The sequence below is a fragment of the Otolemur garnettii genome, unplaced genomic scaffold (assembly GCF_000181295.1).
Source record: "Otolemur garnettii isolate 467f Iridium unplaced genomic scaffold, OtoGar3 scaffold00006, whole genome shotgun sequence".
NCBI lineage: Eukaryota > Metazoa > Chordata > Mammalia > Primates > Galagidae > Otolemur > Otolemur garnettii.
The window spans coordinates 42579680-42602081 of NW_003852401.1; the positions used below are offsets into that span (position 1 = coordinate 42579680).

At 41.3% G+C, this 22402-nt stretch overlaps 1 protein-coding gene across 2 annotated transcripts in view; it reads left to right on the top strand.

Annotated features, from left to right (window-relative positions):
- NTRK2 (neurotrophic receptor tyrosine kinase 2) overlaps nucleotides 1-22402 on the top strand; it is a 341040-nt gene that overhangs the window by 192047 nt on the left and 126591 nt on the right. The window lies entirely within an intron of this gene.

Here is a 22402-nt window from a genome sequence, read left to right on the forward strand (position 1 = left end):
GATCAAAGAATGAGGGCCCTGAGTGTTAGTTAAGCTTATCTTCGTACTTCAATATGGTCAGATCACCACGGTCTATATTGATGCCCAGGGACCAGATAGGAAGACAGATAGAAAGAATCACTTTAGCACTTTCTCCTGTCCTTTGCCTATTAATTTTGTCTTTTAAAAGTATATTTTCTTCCAAGTGTTTAATTGGCCAAATAATGGCTGCTTTGGGAACTATTGGTCTGCTGTTGAAGGCCATGGCCTGTACTTTAAAAATAAACTAAGTCTATTCTGCCCAGCAGGAGCATTAGGACAGAGAATGCAGTTATTTTCAGATCCTTAGAAATTGCTTCTTTTATGGCACACTGGGTTGACAAGTCATCCCATGGGGGCCTTCATGGTGCATTGCTGGCATTCTGTAGGTCCCTGTACAATTCTTTCTACCCCTCAGTGCCATAGCCCCCCCATCGCTAGCTACAACAACTTGATATTATATTCCCTTTTCAACTCCAGAGGAGATGGCAAGAAGCTATCAAATAATGCTTAAAAAAGCAACTTGAGTTCCCTAAAAGAAGGGAAATGAATACATGTGCATTTAAAATGTAAGGCACGTTATAAACTCCACCGAGATGAAGGATTTTAGCAAACCAGTTTCAAGCACATTAACAACGAAGTAAAATCATGTTATTAGCATTTGACCACTGGGTGACATTGTTACCAACAAAGAAATACCACCCAATTATAGTTCCTCGATCCTGGAGGAAACACTGCAATCCTGCGCTTGATAGCTGAGAAGGGAAAAATAAAGAGATTATGGATTTGGTCAGGGAGGCATTCATAGTGATATTCTGAAAACTGTATTTACTTCCACATCTTTGACCAACTAAGATGGAATTATGCATCTTGTACACATCAGATGCATCTTAGTCCAAGTTCCCCAAAATGACAGGGGTATTCTGGAAGTCTCCCAGCAGAGAGAGGATCCCAATGGATTTATTCTGGGAGGTTCCCAAGGCCCAGCCTGACTAGGGTATATGTACCAATAGTATGAATCGAATCAAGCTATTTCCTGACATTGGTTTCGGTTGGTCACTTCTACATGTGCCAGAAGCTTATAGCCCAGGACCAGTTCAGTAAACATGAAGGCAGTGGAACCTGGTATGCTGCTAAGAAGCTCCTGCTACCCAGATGCTGGGAGCAATTGAGTACTTCCCCTTGTTAAGCAGAGGTGGCACCATTGGAGTTTTTCTTGGATGTGACACTCAATCTTTTATGGCAGTTATTATAACAAAGAGCACATTTTCTGACTAGGAAGTGCAGACTTTCTCTGTCTTCACTAATTCTGCCAGCCTGGGAGGATAGCCACTGTGTTTGGGCTTCTTCTTGGACTAAAAGTCACACCTACTCTCCTTCCTGAAATGCAGCAAGGCTGTACTGAAGTTACTCGATGAGACTGTAGTGGTTTTATTGTTAGTTTTGGTTTTCTTTTTCTTGATTGTTGTTCTTTCTCTTGAATGGCAAGGGAAGAAACATTTGCTCTAAACCACGGACAAGAAAGCATTAGAAAGAGAGCTGTTTCTTAATTCAACCTGATCACCACCTTACAGAATTTCTCTCCTCAGGCTCAGCCCTTAGATGGGAGCAAGAGCTGCCTCCTGAGGCAGAGACAGCAGCCAGGGAAAAGACAAGTCCATTCTGCCGTCTGCTCCCTGGCCCAGACAGAACACTGTGTGTGTCTGCTAGTGGTGAATACTTGGCTTCTCCCAAAATTAGAAGACCCTACATGTGGCCGAAAAGAAATGGAAATGTGAATATTAGGATGATGGCCTATCTTGGTTTACCCAGGATGGAATGAAAGTCTCCTGGATGTGCAGCTTCCATGTTAAAACCAAAACAGTCCCAGACACATCATAGTGAGCTGGTTGCCCTCAATTGGCGTAGCCCTGATGATTTTTGCTAGTAAAAGAGAATTAATTCTTAATCACCCAAAATGCCTCCAGGTGCCCTAACACAAGAGATGATAAAATGAGAATAAATAATATAGATTATAGTAGAACATTTGGAAAACATAAGAAACAAAGATGAAATTTTAAAATACCACCTGTAACTCTGACTCTTTGAGATAAGGGCTGCTATCATTTGGATATATGGCTTTCGGGTCTGGGGATGTCCTTCCTTCTAAATCCCCTGTAGTATAAAATCTAATCGTGTGTCTTTGCCTTTGTTTGTACTGGGCTTTGTTCATGTCTCTATAGCAATGTTTCTCCTTTGGTGGATTGTGCTAGAAAGTGCATAGGAAGAGCACTTGGGTGTATTACTCCTGGTTTCAGATTTCATATTGGAGTGGGCTATACGAGGGTTAAGACAGCACTGGGGGCCGGCGATGGCTGGCCACATCAGGTCTGGTCTAGAGAGATCTTACCCTCCTCAGGAGCTCAGCTATCATGTAGTGAGTGTCACATGTGTTGTGACTTGAAAAGACTCAGGAAGTGGGAGGCTCCCTTTATCTGACAAGGTAGAGCTCTCATTTGGGATCAACATTCTAGGTGACTCCAAATGGAATTTGTTGCTCAACTGAAGCAGCTGCTCACTTTTTGTCCCCCAGTTCTTCCCACTTAGAAGCTAGCTCTGGATCTTAACAGGTTAGGTTAGGTATACATGTATTAGAGATATTCCCTAATATTTAGGGATTTCTTTTCTTCCACCCAGAATCCCTGAGCTGTGCAAGGACCTCTGATGAGCTGAAGTCTCCTTTGGGTCACTCCTAGTCTTGCCTATACTTGCTGGAGTAGGTTCCCCAGTGATCCCTGGATTTTTCATCGTGAAGGGCTAACTCCCTCTTCTGATATCTTAGGCATCTAGACCTGGGGTTCTGCCAAGGGGACATCTATCAAAAGTATGTCAGTGCTGGTATTTTGCACAGTGATATTAAGGTTAACAGATTCTAAAAGTGTATCAGGACAAATAGATTACAAAGATTTATAAGGATTGGATCTCTTTGAACCAAAACAAGGGGGAACACCAGAAAGAAAATAATAATCGAGGCCTTTGGTCTTTACTATTCTTATCAGTTACTGCACGTGGGGAGACATCAACATTCTTTATATCCTGTTGTTATTATTTAGCACGTTTGTTTAACCATGTCATTGACCTTCTGGGTGTATTAAAGTGGAATCCAACCTCATTAGATAATGATAGCATTTAGACTGAGTGCCATATTCCTCATGTTCCAATAAAGTGGTTGATATAGAAAGGACAGGATAAAGCCCTGTAGTATGTAATTATATCAAAATAGCTAGTCTCTGCTTTAGGGATGTCTTTACTAGAGGTTATTACATGAAATGTCTGCTTATAAAATAAGCAAACATGGCACCACTGAGCAGCCACATGGATTGTTTTCCTGTAGGAATGAATTTTCAGATACATTCATGCTCAATACTTATCTTCCATCTCTCACTCCCAAAGAGTTTACTTTTGAAAGTAACTTGGCCTTCAGCCTACTACTAAGGAACAGAGGTGCATTCACGAGATGACCAAGGGTCAGAATTTCTATAGTTACCTTCTATTAATCCCCCAGCCAGCTGAACTAACTGGAGATGTCTTGGGTTTACTTTCTTAAATATAAATTTCTTTGCCTATCTTGTTCTTTTATCTCCCCCCTTTTCCTCTATGTATTAGGGTTCAGAAATTAGGATACTAATGATCACATTTCTTCCTAGTTCATAATTCTATTAATGCCATTTACTGATATCTACAGAAACGGCTATGAATACACATGGCTGCTTGAGCCTTATTTAGAAGGCTGTTCTTTCTTTCCCAAGCACTGTCAGAGGGTATACCCTTAGGAGGTTTCTCTCCCTCTTAGGAGCCTTTGTTTTGAGCTGTTGGTAAAATTCCTCTACTTACATGTAAAGTTTTACTTTTACTGAACCCTACCTATACTTTCATGGACATTGGTTTTGAAAGAGGAAAAGTCTCATTTTCTTAGCAAGATTAGTGATGGGTAGCTATGCCACCAGTTTCTGAAGTCCTGGCCTTTGGGGTAGAAGCCAAATAGCAGAGGAAATAAGATCATTATTCACTTCCTGACTCAGGCTTCTCCCCGGGCTTGTATGTACTGTCTGTCATTTCCTTCATAATACATCCCAAATTTTTAATTAAAGTGGATTGAAGCCAGATTTGGGTCTAAGGGCTGATACATTGTCATAGTTGTTGGTATTGGCATCCCAGTACCCTCTTTTGTTCTCTTTGAGAAAACTCATGTCACTGAGGGCCTTCATGCCCCCTCCTGTCCCAGCATGAGGAAGCACTTTGGTGTGTGGGCAGGGGTTGGGGGTTGGGGATTGGGTCGTATGGTCCCCACACCATTTATCTACTTTTGGAGAGAGGGGACTTTGAATGGGCAGTATGGATGGGTGTTCCTCCTGCTAATGGGCACCAAATCTAGGTGTCACTGTTATTCCGTCTGTGATTTCTTCCTGTCTCCCCACCACAGCCAAGGAGCCCCTCCTGTCTGGGCACCCTGTACCAACTTATAGTGCTAATCTCAGCAGTCAGCCCTCCAATGCTGCACCATGTCATGGTGGTGTGGGACAGGAAAGGGGAAGGGGATGTGTAGATTGCTAAATGTTGCTTAACTTTGTTTCCCTTTCCCGTATTTGATGATAGAGAATGGACTTAACATGTGACTTGCGTTATGTTCAGAAACCCCAGGGCTTGTCCACATGTATGTATGACTGATCAATGGAGCTTGGAATTCTTTATCAAACAGACATGTTTGTGAAAATGAGATCTGCTGTATTGGAATTTGTGATGTAGTTGATCATTCAGAGCCAAACACATATACCAATAAAGACAAGAGTGTGAGATTTGTGGTCTCTGTTGCCTGCTTTTGTCCCCTACTAATAATTCTTCTTACATAGACTTGAGAATATAATTCAGTGCTGATACTCCTCAAAGCATCATAAATAGCCCTTGGAGTTGACTCCATTGGCTTCTGAGTTGCTTTCCTGTTACCCTTGGGTTTGGTGGAAGTATCCCCTTCACTTGGGCAGGGCTAGTGCCGGGATGAGCTCAGAGCCTATTACCCTTGGGTTTGGTGGAAGTAGCCCCTTCACTTGGGCAGGGCTAGTGCTGGGGTGAGCTCACAGTGGAACTCAGTTAAGGCACAGAACTTGAAAGGGGCACCACGAACCTCAGCACTCAAGATAGGTGATGGATTCACACAACATTTTAAAAAGGAAAAAGAAAATGTAAAATCTATCTATGAGGAAAATATCAAAAGTTTGAAGTAAAGGCAGCAGATTTCCTGGTAGGATCAGGATTAGGGTAAAATGAGGGAGGTGAGGCCTGTACCTTCAGGATTAGATCTAATCTTTGAATTAACCTATTATTTATCTCAGTGACTGAAATCTTGGTGTCTCCTTAAATTTTGTGCATGAGTGAGAATCTCACTTCCCTCACCCTAGTCCGGCCCTAGACTCAGGGCTCCTTCTGGACGGGATATTGCATAAAACTCTGGACTCTGCAAAGCTCTGTTTTGTATACATGAACTACTGGACTGATTATCTGTCTGTCTTCTCATCCTTCCTGGATTCCTGGCCTAACTGTCCTTCCTCAACCCCCGTCTGCTGCCCCTGGAGAGACATTCCCCTGAGTCCCTTTTGCTCAGCCAGCCTCAGCACATCGGCATTAGCCACATTCTATGCTACCTCCCAAAATATCTGAGAGATGTGCACACTCATCTTCTTACTGCATTTTTTATTTGTATTTTTCATATGTGGCTCTCCAGAGTGAGGAAAAGAATGACGCTGCCAAAGAAACAAAATAGACAAAGATTCTTTTGGAAAGGATAGAAGGGTCTATGGAGCATCTCAGGAAGTTTGGGAAATAGTCTAAGACAGTGGTTCTCAACCTTCCCAATGCCGTGACCTTTTAATACAGTTCATGTTGTGGTGGAATATGATAATAGAGAAAATAATTTTATGGTTGGGGGGTCACCACAACATGAGGAACTGTATTAAAGGGTCGTGGCATTGGGAAGGTTGAGAACCACTAGTCTAAGAGAAAGACATTGGATAACATTTTTTAAAAATAAATGAAATTCATTAAAAAATGTATTAGATATTGCTTTATTTCCTCCCCCACCCCAATTTGGAGATGTAGTGTTATAGTTGCTCTATTAAAAATACAATATCTGAGATTTCAAATACTCCATTTTTGTTTGGCCTGTTTCTTAATGACAAGAGCCCTCTCTGTAAAATTTGCCTTCTCTATTGTTAAACAACTCATGTCTAATGCTTTTATATGCCCCATAGAGTGTATTTTCCTTTAGTTTAGTTTTATTTTGAGGCAGGGTTTTGCTCAGGCTGGAGGGCCATGGTGTCATAGTGTACTACCACCACATACACTTGGGCTCAAGCAATCTTCCTGCCTCAGCCTCTCACAGTGCTAGGATTACAGCTGTGAGCCACCATGACTGGCCTGTGGATTATATGTTTACATTTAAAAACATCCTTACCAATGCTGCAGGATAGATATTATTGTTCCATTTCACAGATGAGAAAACTGAGGCTCAGATAGTTTAAGAGAAAGAAAGAAGATGGAGCCTGTATCCCACCCTTAACACATGGGAGAGGTTCTGTAGAGGCTCAGAAGGACCTCCTGGAAGTCAGGGCTCTTTCTAGCCTGGTGCTGCTACTCATCTTTTCCAAAATTAATACCTAGCAGTTTTGTAAATTTGGAAGAGCAGTTGTAGCATTGGCATTGCCCCTTTCATGTGGGTTTATCAAGGTGTGCTGGAATCTATTAACTTTAAACCTGAAGGCTGGGGAAGTGAGGGTAGTGAACTTAATATTGGAGAAACTTGTCAGTGGGCAGACCCAGGCCCTGTCTGGAGGCTTAACACAGCAGTAGAGAGGTTTCCCATCTTGCTAATTAAAATTATGTAAGATGCTACTTTTTTCTAGTGCAAAGTCCTTATGATAAAATGATTTTTTTTTTCTTCTGAGTAGATACCTAGTAATCGGTTGCAGAATCAAATAGAAGGTCTACTTTTAGTTGTTTGAGGATTTTCCATACTTCTTTCTAAAAAGGCTACATGAGTTTGCAATCCTACCGACTTGGACTTTGCTTAACAAATGCAAATAATATAGCCTAATCAGATGGAAAAAAAATTCTATTTTTTTTTTCCAAACCTAATCTGAAAAGTTTGTCTTTTTTGTTTTATTTTAGAAAATCCTAGTAAAAGCATCTCATGCCATAGATCTTGGACTCTATCTTAAGTGATTTCCATCCTTGGAGGTTAGCATGTCAGTTTCCCTGGGTGAACTTGATGTCCTAGAGTCTAAAGTGTGCCAAGTGTTTACAGAGCGGGGTGAAATGCCTAGATACTGAGTTTCCTTAGGCGATGTTGTGTGGCTTGACCACACGTAGCACACCTGCCCAGGTCATCCAGTTCCAGGAAGGCCAAGGGAACACAGCTCCTAATAACCTCTTGTTCCCACCAGTTTGCAGAAAGCCGACCTTGACACAGTCTTGTGAGCATCTAGGAGGACAGACAGGAACTTCTCTGACTTACCTTCTATGGTTCGTTTTTTCGGTTTCCATGCAAAGTTCCATGTTTCCAAACAGACTAACTAAAGGGATCAAAGTTCCTAAAGACATTTAGCCTTTAGAGAGTCTTTTTAAAAGTATGAGTTGGCAATGATAAATGGCATTCTTCCATGCCTCCATCTAGGAGCTTCATGAAGTCAAGGGACGTCAAGGAACCTGTAGTTATGAACACTCACTTTGTGACAGTCACACGTATGACCAGTACCTCATATTAGTCTTTTTATAGGTCAAGAAATATGTGTTCTTCAAAAAGTAATATAACATTTCTTTACTGGGCTTAGTAAGGGCAGATTGTAGAATGGTGAGATTAGCCAAAATGAATAATTATTTTCCTACCCAATGTTTATTCTCTTAATTATCTCAATAACTTAGAAAAGACCAGAATTTGGAGTATGAATTATTCAGCTACAGTTAAAGTCCATCATAACAAGTAATAATAACATCAAAATATCATTTACTGGAGATCTTTTATCCCCCCTGAACCGAACTGCTATGTGTATCGACACAAAGTTGCAGAGGCTGGCCAGCCCTTCGGGGTTGTGGAGACGCAGCCAGAGAGTGGCCTGGAGAAACTAATTAGAATGAGACTGTAGAGAAAAGAGCCTGAAATATTTCCAAAGAGAGAATTTGATGAGTCTTTTGCTTCCCCCGGGGTAGAGGTTATGTGTGTTTTTGCAAGTTTCTATGTACATTTGCCAGTATGGACAATTTTCCCAGCAAAATGAAATAAAACAAATCTCTGACTAATGAGACTATCCAGGACCTTTAACAGTGAAACTCCAGGATGGGCTGGGGGCTGGGAGGGTGAGAACCAAAGTTCACAAGAGGCTCAGCGTATATAGTCCTATCTCTGTGTCGGATGATGAATGTATAGCCAGGAAGTTGCGTCATACTGGGAATTCAGTGCAGTTGTCATCAGATGATATTGAAAATTGCGGAAGTGCATAAATACTTATTGACCATTTTGTAAGTTTCTAATCAGGGACTGTTCAATGAACAAACAAGTGCTCAGGACATTGTAGGTGCATAATAAACAGATGGATGATCTTACCTACTCTGTCATCTTACTGCAAAATAACTATTAGTTATTATTATTGTGTTACATGATAAAATGAAATAATGGTTGCTGGCACTCTCTGATCAAGTGCTTTGCTTCCTGAGTGAGATTCTTAATTCTAGATTAGCCAACACAAATTTTGAGGTTCTAGGCCTCAATTCTCTCAAAATTCTTCCATTGATCCCCAGCAAGATGCCATCTGACATACCTCTAAAGATTAGTACCAAAGAAAATATATCTCAACTTCCTTGAGCCTCAGGCCTGGCTGATAAGTTAAATTTGTCTATGAGTCTGGTAGGAGCAGAGGTAGGCTACCTTTGCTTTTGAATTGGAGATTATCCCCCATCCTGGCCATGTCTGGTCACTGTTGGGTTTTAAAGCTTTTTCCCCTGTTCTTTCTATTCTGCCTACCAAGTCATTTACATTTGAGAATTCTCTTATTTGGTTTTCAGATTTGGGTTTCAGCCATGTGAAAGCTTTATGTTTTCTGTTATGAGAGAATTCTTTCTCAGGTAGGCCTGATGTTGAAGTTTGACTTTTGTTTGTAAGATTATTGGCAATGAGAGGCCCCAGAGGCTTCTAGAAGGACACACACAAAAAGTTGGGATAAAAGGACTAAAAGCAGAGCAATTCAGGGAAAACTAGAACAGGGCATACATACCCTCAGTGACCAGAAGCAGAGGTCACTGGAACGATTTGAAGCTCAGGAACCAACCAGGGGATGCTTGGGAAGATGAATGGGGATCCCATTGTCAAAAAGAAACTCAGAAGGTTCCAGGTAAGAGGGAGGAAGGTTTGGGGACTAATCTTTTGAGGTATGTCACATGGCATCTTGCTGGGGATCAGTGGGAGAATTTTGAGAGAATTAAGGCCTAGAACCTCAAAATTTGTGTTGGCTAATCTAGAATTAAGAATCTCACTCAGGAAGCAAAGCACTTGATCAGAGAGTGCCAGCAACCATTATTTCATTTTATCATGTAACACAATAATAATAACTAATAGTTATTTTGCAGTTAAGACATGATGGCCACTATACAAAGTGCATTATATACATATATATGTTTATCTCATTAAATTCATACAATAGCCCTGGTATTGTTACTTTAATCACACAGAAGAAGAGAGACAGATACAGAGAAATTAAGCACCTTGCCAAGGACTGCCACTAATAGGCAAAAGAGGTAGCATTTGTACCTAGACAGTGGGACTCTAGAGTTGGTTTTTTAATACACATAGAACATTTGCACTCATCTCTCTGTTTAACCAGCCAGCCAGGCTTCTTTCATATTCCCCTCAACTCGCACACAGTGACCCGTAACGAATTTGAGGGAATTTACATTGGAAAGGTAGCTGATTTAACTGATGAGATGGTGAACCTGAAACTTTTTCATTTTGCCCAGAGTTTAAATCCTGAAATTCTCACCTCTATGTACTTTTTGCATTTTTCAATAGCCAATGACAACATGGTGGAGAATGATTCTGACGGGTAAAGGCCAGAGTTTGTAGGCCCTTATCTTTGATGAAGACCCACCCAAAGGTAGCTGCATGGGTTTGGGAGGTGACAGTAGAAGGTCACCTGGTGGTCTTTTGCTTGAGGCTTTGCTCAGTTGAGTTCTTCTCAAACACTTAACAAAGCTGGGGGGCACCATGGCTAAAGGACACCTTTATTTACCCTTAACCCTCTGTCCTCTAGCTAGCTGTGATCAACAGTGGCAGTCAGCAGCAAGCAAAAGCTTTCGGACCTGTGTTCCTACTGTGTAGTCCTTCTTCTGTGTATGTGTATGTGTGTGTGTGTGTGTGTATGTGAGAGAGAGAGAGAGAGAGAGAGAGAACTGCAGATGCTTTCTAAGAATCAAGTCCCTGCACTGTAACCAATATCTATCAAATCTAAGTGGCTAGACCTAAGGCCAGAAAATCTACATTGTCATGAAGCCCCTAGGTGATTAGGGTGCATACAGGAGTTTAAGGGTTGCTGATCCTGGCCAGGCCTACTGTGGAAAGTTCTTGTCCAGAAGAACCATGGCACTAAATAAGGCAAGCCAACAACCTCCCTGAGAAGTGGTCCCCAACCTTTTTGGCAGCAAGGACCAGTTTCATGGAAGGTAATTTTTCCACAGACCAGAGGGTAGGAAAGGAGTGAGGAGTGGCTATAAATACAGATGGAGCTTCACCCACTCACCACTGGCCTCCTGCTATGTGGCCCAGTTCCTAACAGGGCGCAGGAACAGTCCATGGCCTGGGGGTTGGAGACTGCAGTCTCTGGGGACAGGTTTGCACCTTGGTGGCTGGTGCGTTTTTCCTGGCCTTCTCTACTTTGCTACTGTTTTTGGTATGTGTGCAGCTTTTCCAAATTTTTAAACATGAAAACACTGCACTCATGAGGGGTTAGGGGATAGGGATTGTGATTTGGAGGATATGTAGGGTCATAGGGTTGGAAGGGCATTTAAAGGGTAGCCTTGTCATTCTAATCACAAGTGCGATGTCTCCATGAGGATGCAGATCTTGTTTCTGCATAATCAACATGCAACGTGGTCCATATATGAGTTGAAGATTCCTTATGTACTCCATGCTACCAATACACTTGGTACAGTAAAACAGCTCACCCAACAGCAGATGAGAACACTTCATAAAGTTACCGAAATCCAAAAAATCTTATGCCCTACTATTTGAAAAGGAAAGGATCTGGTATTAATTTGGCAAATTTGTAATCCACATGATAAAAAAAAAATACAGAAAGCCCAGAGTAACTCAGATTAGGCTCCACATTTCATGTAACTCTATATCAAAATGATTAGAAACCACAGTTGCTTCACCATTTAACTCAGAAAAATCAAGTTCACTAACTTAGTCGCATTTCCTCTGAGAAAATGTGCTGTAATAATGCAGAATTATCAGATTTTTAATTGTTGTATAACTTATTATTTATAGGAGGAGGGATTATTGGGATATGATTTCATCCCGCCTCACAAACTCTTAAGTTTCTTTTGGAATTTCACCTTCTGTGATTTGATCTGTACAAAATAATGTAAGGAGAGATAATAGGATGGTTGGAGAAAATGATTGAATCACCATGTTCCAATGAAAAGTGTTCAAATCGCATTTCACTACATAATGAATTCTGTTTCAACTTACTTTGACATAAATAAGATTGGGGAAGAGAAACCAGTCGTAAATCAAATAAATTAGTAAAACCATCAGAGTCTCTTCGATTTGGTTCCTCAGACAGTGCCCGCTTATTTGTATAATGAAACCTGCACTTCTAAAATAAAATCCTTGCATGTCATTTGATTGAAAGCAGAAACTTAAGGAAGAGTTTCAAAACCTGGAAGCCTGATTACGGCACCTTTTAATTTTGTTTAAGTACCAATAGTCCTTTTGAAAACTGAAAAATGAACACTTGAAACCTCAAGGAGTGAGCTTCCACTTTCCAGTAGACTTTAAAAAAATAAAAAAACAAAACACGATGAGTGATACAGACATGCATGGAACACCGACGATTAGCGGCTCTTCATATTTTCTTAATTAAACATATTTACTGAACATGAGGACATTTTTGCATTTTGTCTAGACGAAGGCTGTGTCTCCACTGGCATAATGTATTATGATATCATGACATTTGTGAGTCTTGTGCAAAACTGAATTTGCATCTCTGCCACCACGCTACTTGTAGAGTTCCTTACCTTGCAACACAACCACTAGGAAAAATACAATTTTCAGTGTTTAATAAAACTACAGTCTTCTCATAATGCTTATGCTGCTTGAACAATTTGTTAGGCACTATTTATCACAGGGGCTGCACACAAATTCTACTGTGTGTTGTGCTAGTAAGGATGGTTTTATTTCCTTTATTTCACATCTATCCATGCACCCAGAGTTTTTTGAAACCACATTATTATTTGCATTTCTCAGAATCAAAGTGCCTTTCCAAAATGTTAAACATGCAAGCTAAGGCCACTAAGCTAAACTTGGCGTATATAAAATAGGTACTGGATTTGGCTAAGAGGCAAGGAGACTCATAGAAAAATCAGTCTCTTTGCTCCCTAGTTAGCATAGGGCTGGGGAAAGAAGCAGTTCACTGACCAGTCTGAAGTGGGTCTCCTGGACTAAGTAGGATTTTATAACTCTCTGGGGCAGAGGTGATCACTGAGGCCCTTTCTACTGACTCGGTTCTGCAATCTGTGTTCTATCAGAAATTGTTTAGCGGGTTTTCACTAATTGGAAACCTGAAAGGCCAGAAGCCTAGTTTCTGACGATCCCTTGAAAATGAGGTTCCAATGACAAACCCTGGGGGAAAAAAAAAACCAACTGTTACATCGTGGGGTCAATACCACGACACGTGGTCTCCAGATATTAGCCTTTTACACATACACAGTATCAAGAGTCCTACATCTTTATATTAAAGACACAAGGACAATGTGAATGGCATCTGGTATTCTTTTTGCTGGAATAAATTAAATACAGGGAATGAGCTGGTGGCAGAATAGAAGTCACCGTCTTTTTATGTTTTGCTTTTAATAATCCTGAGAAGCATCATATCAGGCACACAGGAAAGCCCAAGAGTGAAATAATAAACAGAATTAGTTTGAGCAAGTTTGAAAGAAAAGGGTGTAAGGAGAGAAACTCTTTCACATGAGTTGTTGTTGGCATCCAGTACTCGAAATGGTTTTCCTCCTGCAATCGTGAAGGATTCCGTTCGGTATTACCACCAAGCTTCTACCAACAGAAGAATTAGCAGAAAGAAGAGAACGTCAGAGAGTTCACCTGCAGATAAGAAATGCGATTTTAGCTTTTAGGTCAAGCCTTTATGCTTTTGTAGATCCGTGTGACCACTATGAAGAATTTGTTGTAGATTTGTCTAAGGTAGTTTTACTAAAAGAGATTTCCACACAGAGGGGCAGAGGGAACCATGGCTGTAATTCTTCACGAGGCTGAATCTCTCTCTCCCTTTCTCTCTCTCTCTCTCTTTATATATTTATCTCCCTATATTCTCCTTTGAGGGCAGAATTTCAGTTTGGACCCCATAAACCCCAGCATGGTTTGTTTCGGTTCTGTCTCTGAGCAATGGTACCTAAGGCCCGTCACTGGAGTCTGTACGCCAAATGCCTTTCCCCACTATCTCCTGTTACCTTGATGTCAACACTTTCTCCTTAACCTGACCCTTTATCAGCTCAAAGCCAGCTTCCCCTTCAAGATTTTGCTTAGCTTGTGTTTCCTGGGCCACGGAGTCCTTTTCACTGGGTAATATAAAAAGGAGACAGAGAGAGCCAGGAAGCAGATGTCTCCTGGGTGGTGTGTATCTTTGAGAGCTGGAATTTGAAAATTTCGGTATGAAAGGATCAGTGAATGGGTGTAATTAGTCAGGCTGATGAAGGAGTAAAACCTGGTAAGCGATTTTTCTTGACTGGCTTAATGAAAAGCATTAGCTATCAGCTTCTGCCTAAACTCGCTGAGGGTAAAACAAGTGTGGGGTTTGAACAAAAGATAAGATTCCGCGTGGGTTTGGACTCTGTTCCTGAAAATAAGTTTTGCTTGGGCGGAAGGTATGTGTTTCATCAAAAAAAAAAAAAAATCAATGACTGTGGTACTTCTTCATGCATTTTATTTCAGGAGAATTTATAACATTTCAGGAAACGTAAGAAGTTTTTGCGGAGGCCCAAATTGGTATTTTGTAACCAAGTGTAAGTGTGTTGTTCCTTTTCCTCTCCTTTTCTTCTCACCCCCTCAAGCCAGACACTCTCCCTAGGTCAGTTTTCAGGGACAAGGGATTTTTAGGGGGTGACTTAAGGTTATCTTCCATCAGTCCCCCATCCTTCTCTGGCCTAAGACCTTGAGACCTACTCACCTCCAGGTGACTGGCAAGAAATTAAGCACTCCCTGGAGGGGAAGGTTTCTTGCTGTCAAAGGAACTCAGAAATGACACTGCAGCATCATTTTTGACATGTAGTAAAGGCCTTGGTGCCAAATGATAGGAGTTTCAAGAAGAAAATGCTTTGATCCCAGACATAAAATGGCAGCCTCTCTAGAACATGATTGTAAGCTGTGTGGACCAAGCGTTCTCCATGCGACAAGACCAACTACATTGAAGATAAGCTCCAGTCCAGACTGTGGCCCAAGCTGCTGTTTCCTTTTCTGACCCTCAGCAAATAGTTACTGCCTCTAAGGACATCAGATAACCATCTCCAGCAAGATTAGCCCAGTCCCTTCTTAGCTTTATTTTGTTGCATAGATTTCAGCTTTCTGGCTTGGACTCGGGTGAAAAAATCTCTTTAGCTGGGAAACTACAGAAGGACCGGGTCCGTGTATTTTTCCTTAAGGGAAAGACTGTGTTAGTTGAGGTTGCAAATTATTTTTCTGATGTTACAGGGGCAAAAGGGACACATGATCTTGCTTTCTGTCCCATCTGATTAAAATTTGAGTCACTATTACAAAGAATGACAAATCCCATTTTTTTTAAAAAGGTACACAGTTTCTTCACAAACCACACAGTAAAACAGAAAGCAAAACAAAGCCAGTCTCATTACTGTCTAAGGAGTTAGAAGCACAAACAAAAGCCAGGAATGACAGAGAAGCAGAAGAAAATGACTCTTGGGTTCAGATGTTGGAGGTGAGCATTGACAGAACGTGAGCAGTCCTAGGGAAGGAAGGAGAAAGGTAACTCCTTTTGAGACTTATCGTGTGCTAAGGGTTTCCATGTATGTGATCTCAGCTAAACTCTTCAGGCAGTTTCTTATAGATGAAGAAAGTGGCACTTGGAGAGTTTCAGTGACAGACTCGTGGCCCAGGTATGAAGTGGCAAAGACATGACTCAAACCTAGCTTCTCTGGCCACAAAGCCACTCAGGGACTTCTGCCTCATAACCAGGCACTGGCTGCCAACTCTATGAAAATCCCTAAGAGTTCAGACCCAGGCAGTGCCTGTAGCTCAGTGGGTAGGGCACCGGCCACAAACACTGAGGCTGGTGGGTTTGAACCTGGCCTGGGCCAGCTAAATAACAATGACAACTGCAACAAAAAAATAGCTGGGGGTTGTGGTGGGCTCCTGTAGTCCCAGCTACTTGGGAGGCTGAGGCAAGAGAATCGCTTAAGCCCATGGGTTTGAGGTTGCTGTAAGCTGTGATGCCCTGGCACTCTACCCAGGGTGACAGCTTGAGACTCTGTCTCAAGAGAAAAAAAAAGAGTTCAGACCCAATCCTTAGAGTACTCAACACATTATGAAATTCAGCTGACCCCAGAAACCTACTTTAACCCATAGCTGAAGTGCTGAGTCCATGATCAGACTGAATCACCATTTATGAAAACTGCTTTGGTTTAAATCTCTGAGAGTCCAGATCCTTCATCTGATGGCTAATTGCTTCATTGCTGAAATTCCCCACTTGTTATTACTGATAGCAATGATTATTTTAAATGATTCTATTAGAACATTTTTTTTAACCTTTATGTGATTTTAAAATACCCTTGTTGCTTTAAGTGGGACTTAAAAATATTGTTGTAGCTTAAATTTGGATATAACTTAGCATAACATTAGTGGTATATTCTAAGGGTATAACTTTTTCAGTCATCACCAGGATTCAGTTTGGGAAAAAAAATTGTTACTGTAACATCATACTATTATGGAGACAGTGGTTTCAGACCTGGGTTTTAATCCTGGACCCACAACTTCTATTTCTATGTGACCTTGAGCAAGTCCCATGACTTCAACCTCAGTTTTCACTGTAAAAGATGACATTAACAACACTATAAAAATACCTAATAACTAAGATCCTGACTATCTTAACATGGCAGGTGCAAAGCCAGGGAGCCCTATTATAGTACAAAGACTTAGCCCAGCAAGGGATACCTTAGGGCAGGGGTCCTCAAACTTTTTAAACAGGGGCCAGTTCACTGTCCCTCAGACCATTGGAGGGTCTGTCTGCAGGCTCCAGTCTGAGTCGGCTGCTAAATAGGACAGGCAACAGCGACAAGGGCCGCATGTGGCCTGCAGGCCGTAGTTTGAGGACGCCTGCCTTAGGGTGTTGCTATGAAGGTGCCATTTGAGAAACTACTAGTGTGAAGGTCCATTTCTTAGCCTGAGCTTTAGGTTGTTTACCTGGAGAGAGCTGACATAGACCAGGCTTTCCTAATCTCTCATTCTGTAGGATCAGTTACAACTGACCCTTTGTTTTCTATTTTCTTGTTTGTTTTGTTTTTATATTTGAATATCTTTCTTAAATTTCAGATTATGAGGGAACAATTAGGTTACATTGTTTGTGTTTGTTACGTAAAGTCCAAGTTTTAGTTAAGCCCTTCACCCAGGAGGTGTGCCATATGCCCCTACATTGTGCCTATTAGGTGAGATTACAGCAGTCTTTCACTCTCCTCCTCTCCCCCCAACCTCCTCCCTGCTGTCTCCCCCACTTGAATTTAATTGTGTTTTTCTCTCTCTGGTGTGGGCATGTAGTTGCTCATCTACAGGTTTCACTGGTTTCATGTTAGTATTGAGTATGGCCCACATCACAAAGTCCCAAAGCTGCAGATGCTGGTGCGGGTGTGGAGAGAAGGGAATACTTTTACACTTTTGGAGAGATTATGAATTAATACAGCCTTTATGGAAGGAAGTATGGAGAATCCTCAAAGGGCTAAATGTAGACCTTCTGTATGATGCTGCAATCCCATTACTAGGTATTTACCCAGAAGTCAAAAAAAAAAAAAAAGAAATCCTTTTACCATAAGGATATTTGCACTAGAATATTTATCACAGTTCAATTCATAATCGCCAAGGTGTTGGCTCAACCCAAGTACCTATCGATCCATGAATGGATTAATAAACTGTGGTATATGTATACCATGGAATACTGTTCAGCCATAAGAAAAGTTGGAGACTTCGCATCTTTTGTATGTACCTGGATGGAGTTGAAGAACATTCTTTTTAGTAACATATCATGAGAATGGAAAAGCAAGTATTCAATGTACAGCTGACCATTTGGATGGTCTCTTAGCTATAGAAACAGTAATTTGAGAGAAAAAATAATGGCAGGGTCTAGAGGAGAGTGCTAGATATAAATGACTCTTCCATCTTCCCATTTCCATAATGTCTTCAAATGATCCCATTAGCAATCACCTTGGGATGAACAGCCCATGATTAAAGAATGTTTGTCTCTAGTAGTAGAACAAAGACTTAGGACACAAGACTCCTCATCATCATATAAGAGTTAGAAAACATACCAAATCTTGGAGATTTCCTTCTTGTGAAGGTGTCCTAAGGAAATTCTTCTTCATCATCTTCACTGAAGTACTGACTGGTTAAGAAAGGTCTGTGAGGATATTTCTAAGACTCTTTCTTGATTATAAAATATCTTTAAAGTACAGATTTTATTTTAAGTATGTGCTTTGGTTGTCTAATTCTATGTAACAAATCATCTACAAAAGTTGGTACCTTAAAAAAAAATACTTTTTCTCACAATTCGTACATTGACCTGGCAGTTTTCTCCATCCTATGGTGTTGGTGTGGTAGGAAGATACAAAATGGTCTCTTGCATATAGCAGATCGTTTATGATTGCTGGCTGGTATCCAGCTGGGATTGTCAGCCAAGGGCCTTGGTTTCCTCCCTGTGGAATTCTGTACATGGATGCTTGTGCTTCCTAACATCATGGAGGACTCAGTATAGTCTAACTCATTTTAACAAGCACAAAAGTGAAAACTACTGGGCTTTCTTAAGATTTAGATTCTAGAATTGGTACAGTCTCTCTTACCCTGCATTCTATTGATTACAACAGCCTGGATTCAAAGGGAGGAGATGACATGAGAGCATGAAAACAGAGTAGCATGGTTTATTGGAGGCCACTAAAGTTCATTACAATGTGGGAATTTTGCAAACTATTAAAGAATGCATCTAATAGATGTTATAAAAATATATACCCCAAGTAGCTAAGTAAAATCAGCTCTTATGGAAGTTGTGGCAATATGCATTCCATGATTTTGTTTGTCTTTGGCACATTGTCATGGACATGCTTCTTGGGATTAAATTCCAGGCTTTTCTTCTTTGCTCAGCTGTCAGTTTGGGTTTTGGGATCCAGGAGGGCTGACCTGCAAGGAGGGTAGGATACAGCGTTGATGGGTTGATGCTTAGTCCATGTACTTATCTCCCTTAGTGTGCCTCTGTGACTGAATCCCAAAGCCAAATACAAGTGATTTTTATTGATGTTCACATCTGTGTTTTCCTCCTTTGCCCATAAAAGTGAAAGTTATAAATGAGAACCTATAAAAATATGGGAAGGACACTGTTGTATTAAGATGTCCAGGGATGTAACTTAATTTGTTTGGCCCAACTAATATACTCTGTTTAAAAAAAGTAAAACTTTACCCACATGTGTTTCATTAAAACTTTATTTTTTTTTAAAAGGTGAACTTAGGCCAGTATGATAGCAAGATAGATAGAGGCTGGGGGAGCTGTATGGAGTGGTTTTAGTAACTCAGTCTGATTCATTTCCCTGATGGTGGAGGAGTTTTTCACTACAAGCAGTAACAAGGATACTTTGAAATAGCACAGCAGCCGGAAAACAAATCATATATCTAAATGTATCTGCCCTTGCTTCAGGTCAAAGTCTGCAAATTATCCAAAGGACGTTTTTCTTGCTTAAGTTATCTGAGCCCTGCTGCGGAGCAGGATTGTATATTACGGGTCTGTTGAGCTCAGAGAGGCAGAAAGCAGGAGAACCCACCCAGGGCAGAGTTGTAAGCACCGCCCTGCTTAGCCTTAGCTCTATCACGTCCTAAACTTTCTGTGTAACACGTCCCATCTGGCATGTTCCCAAAACTAACATTGCCCAACTCTGAAATCTGACTTTTAAGTAGTAGAATTAAATTTCTGACTTCCACTCTCTGTATTTTATTAAGAAAAAGTTTTAGGTTTAAGGCAAAGTTAATTATTCAATGAACACCCGTATACCCACTTGGACTCTACAGTTAAGATCTTCCTATTATTTCACTAGTCCATCTATTTTTAGAAGCATTTCAAAATATGCTGAAGACAACAGGATGCTTCAATGAGTACAAACTAGAGTTTTGTATTTACTGTCCTTCCTTCCCTCCTTCCTTTTCTTTTTTTCTTTCTCTTTCATTTTTTCTACTCTCTTTCCCTTTCCTTTTTTCTTCTCTCTCTCTCTTTGGAGATTAAAGTTATATGCAATGAAATACACTAGCCTTAAATATTCTATTCCATGAGCTTTGGCAAATGCCTGCTCCCCAGTGACCCTAACCCCCGTGAAGATCCAGAACATGACAGTCACCCCATTAAAGTCCCTCCTGTGTCTTTCTATTCACCCCACTCCAACCACACTCTCCTGCAGTAGGACTGTCCTTTTTCACGCACAGAGGCAGCTGATCTGAGACGTTTTGGTCCTTTTGCTGCCTCAAAGAAGCCAGAATTGTTGCTCCAGGAGTTGGCTCTGACTGCCAAGCCGTTTTGGAGCACTCAACCCTGTGTCCTTACTTCAGTGTCCCCAAAAGCCTATAGCAGCTTCTCCTGGACAGTGTGGATGTGGACGTGCAGGTCAGCACGTGACAGATAGGAAGGGCCGGCACACCCATGCAGGCACCAAGAATCCCGGACGCTGGGTGTTTATTAGCTGGCCTGCCTTTGTGTCTGTGAATCAGACTCTATATTATTGATTTTATTCTGATTGTTCCATGAGACAAAGGAGGAAATAGTTTGCCTCAAAGCATCTAGAAGGCAGAATGAGGTATCCCAGCAGACTCTGCTCATTCTGCTTCCAGGGCAGAAAAAGAAGCCACTTGTGGGAGCTGAAGTTATCTTTAAGAGGCTTACCCAAATGCACAGACCTATTGACAATGAGAAGCAGGTCCCCCTACTTTCTCAGCTAGAACTAGTATATTCTGGAAAAAAGAGAGTACACCACAGATGGAATGTGCCTCCCAAGGCCTCTCAGTCCGAGTGTTGTAAAGGAAATATCATCACGCTGTTAAATCCAAAGGGCCGGGCTGTGCAGTGAGCATGTTCCCAAGTCTGGGCCTACTCAGTGTTGTCTCACCAAATGAAAAATCTAACAGGTGCCTGGCAAGTGCCTGCACTGGTCAGCCCCTGCATTTGAACAGTCTGCATTGCACACCCGCATTAAACTAAGGAGCTGCAGCTCCAGCCTTGAATGCATTCCAACTGTGAGCTGATTCTCTTTGTTTTGCATCTCACATGCTTAATTTAATGGGGCACAGTTTGTATAACCAGACCAGCAGTAATCACACTTATCTCCACTAACAGATTATTTTATTTTGCTTTGTAAGTTAATGGGATGTTCTGCTGAGCTAAGGCAAAGTTGAGCAATTGTTTTTGGTTTATTGCAGCTCAGCTATCCCGATGTTGTCTTCTATCTCGTTACATGGACCCCCCCAGATTCTACCCAGCAAATAACAGGAAGATTCCTCCAGCCTTCCCTTCAGTCTCCACCTAAATAGCCCTCCTCCACTTCCCACTGCTCAAGGCTGGCCATGAGCAAGAGGCTTCTTTGAGTTTTACAGACTGGTCATGTAAAATTATCATCCAGGCAATAGTTCATCTATGGAAGTCTTACCATGAAGCTTAACTTCCAAAAATATCTAGCATGAGTGATGACAGACATCAAATTAATAAATTGCCATATGTGTCCCCAAACAACAGCAAACTATCAATTATCTCTAATATTGTCTATGATGACTTCAAACGCCATACAAACCCGGGGAGAAAATTCATAAGCTTTTCCCCCTAATTAGCTACAGACAAAGCTTAATAGATAGTGGGAAATTGGACAGGCATCAGAGAAGATAAGACAGATGCCACTTGGCTCAGCTGGAATAAAATCATAGGAAAACATATAGGTCTATGATTCAAGCTTATCCAAGCAATAATGGAAAAAAAAATATAAACCTTAGATAATAGGGCAATCTGAGACAATAACCTATACAACTTACCCTGGTCAAGACAAAGAGAAGGAAGTGAAGGCTGGGGAGATAGCAGGATATTGACAATAAGAAAAACAAAAGGACAGAAGGCTCAGTGGACTTTGTACTTTTTTTTTTAAACATCTTTTCTTAAATGTCTTTTAAATTAAAGACATACTTTGCAATTTGCCAGCCCTAATTTTTAAGCAATTATTTGGGTACAGAGGTTTTCACTTTCTCTGAATCTGGAGATGCTGCCTGGATGTGATTTTAGAAATGGGTGGGTTTGGAAGTTCCTGGCACTTTTGATCCATAAGTGGTCTGGTTGCCAGCACTAGGCCTTGAGGAAAGTCTTTTTAAATTCCTTTTGCCTGGAATGATTCTCCCAAAGCACCTCACCTGTTTACCTACATTTTGTCCTGGCATCCAAATAATCCAATCTTAGGGGACAGATGGAAATTTTCTCCATGTTTCTTTGGAGCTGGTGGCCCGGTACCCATAGCCACAACTAAGCAGAGGGAGGCCAGAAAGCAGGGCCTGGCTCTGCGGCTCCCCTGACTTCTTCTTGTTGAGGTTTTACTACTTTTCAACTGGTACTTACTGTTGCTTTAAATGTTAGATAGGGAAGTCCTGTTGAACCCCTGATGGCATTCAATTATGGTTATGAGTATAAAATGTCTCAGCTCTTTAGAGAGTGAGAACAAATGAAGAGAGAGTGCTGAGGGAAGGCAGCTCCATGAGCTCAAGCTCAAGGCTGGCTCTGGGGGTCTGCTCCCTTCCCTGGCTATGCTCAAGGTCAAGGCTGGCTCTGGGGGTCTGCTCCCTTCCCTGGCTGTG